Below are 1,351 nucleotides of genomic sequence, written 5' to 3'. Positions count from 1 at the left end.
ACCTCGGGTTCCGAAAACCAACAAAATAGAACCGAGGTCCTATTCCATTATTCCATGCACACAGTATTCAGGCGGGCTTGCTGCTTTAAGCACTCTAATTTGTTCAAAGTAAACGTGCCGGCCCACCGAGACACTCAATAAAGAGCACCCTGGTAGGATTTCAACGGGGTCCGCCTCGGACGCACGAGCACGCACGAGGCGGTCGCACGCCTTCGGCTCGCCCCACCGGCAGGACGTCCCACGATACATGCCAGTTAAACACCGACGGGCGGTGAACCAACAGCGTGGGACACAAATCAACTACGAGCTTTTTAACCGCAACAACTTTAATATACGCTATTGGAGCTGGAATTACCGCGGCTGCTGGCACCAGACTTGCCCTCCAATAGATACTCGTTAAAGGATTTAAAGTGTACTCATTCCGATTACGGGGCCTCGGATGAGTCCCGTATCGTTATTTTTCGTCACTACCTCCCCGTGCCGGGAGTGGGTAATTTGCGCGCCTGCTGCCTTCCTTGGATGTGGTAGCCGTTTCTCAGGCTCCCTCTCCGGAATCGAACCCTGATTCCCCGTTACCCGTTACAACCATGGTAGCGCAGAACCTACCATCGACAGTTGATAAGGCAGACATTTGAAAGATGCGTCGCCGGTACGAGGACCGTGCGATCAGCCCAAAGTTATTCAGAGTCACCAAGGCAAACGGACCGGACGAGCCGACCGATTGGTTTTGATCTAATAAAAGCGTCCCTTCCATCTCTGGTCGGGACTCTGTTTGCATGTATTAGCTCTAGAATTACCACAGTTATCCAAGTAACGTGGGTACGATCTAAGGAACCATAACTGATTTAATGAGCCATTCGCGGTTTCACCTTAATGCGGCTTGTACTGAGACATGCATGGCTTAATCTTTGAGACAAGCATATGACTACTGGCAGGATCAACCAGGGAGCTGCGCCAACTAGAGCTGAGCAGCCGGCCGCCCGGGAGTGTGTCCCGGGGCCCGCGCGAACACGCAAGCGTCCGCTCAATCATTCTGCAAACAGGAGGAGGCTGAGCTCCCCTGCACAATACACCTCGAAACCCTCTCAGGTCCCGGCGGCGCGCAGCGCCGTCCCAAGTACTTGGTCGGGTTCGAGAGAGGCGCAATCGCCCGGAGTTAGGCGAGTAGACGCTTTCGGTGCGACCACCCGTGCTCCCAACTGAGCTTGCCGCTGCCGACAGAGGCCCGGGAGCGTGCTGTCGTGGCATTGCCGGCGGGAGACAACACGCGCCACCTACGGTGACCGGCAGCTCCAACGCCAGCGCCACAGAAGGACAAAAGCCCCACTTGGGTGCCGAAGCGAACTCTCCC

General features: G+C 55.7%; 1 non-coding gene across 1 annotated transcript in view; it reads right to left on the bottom strand.

Annotated features, from left to right (window-relative positions):
- LOC124773773 overlaps positions 1 to 948 on the bottom strand; it is a 1,900-nt gene extending 952 nt beyond the window's left edge. Inside the window, exon 1 of the ribosomal RNA XR_007014896.1 lies at positions 1 to 948. This exon is cut by the window's left edge and continues 952 nt beyond it. This is a non-coding gene — a ribosomal RNA (small subunit ribosomal RNA).
- Between the last annotated feature and the right edge of the window lie 403 nt (positions 949 to 1,351).

This window comes from Schistocerca piceifrons, unplaced genomic scaffold, assembly GCF_021461385.2.
Source record: "Schistocerca piceifrons isolate TAMUIC-IGC-003096 unplaced genomic scaffold, iqSchPice1.1 HiC_scaffold_955, whole genome shotgun sequence".
Taxonomy (NCBI): domain Eukaryota; kingdom Metazoa; phylum Arthropoda; class Insecta; order Orthoptera; family Acrididae; genus Schistocerca; species Schistocerca piceifrons.
Note: the sequence above shows the minus strand (reverse complement) of the source record. Positions and strands in the feature narration are given on the sequence as shown.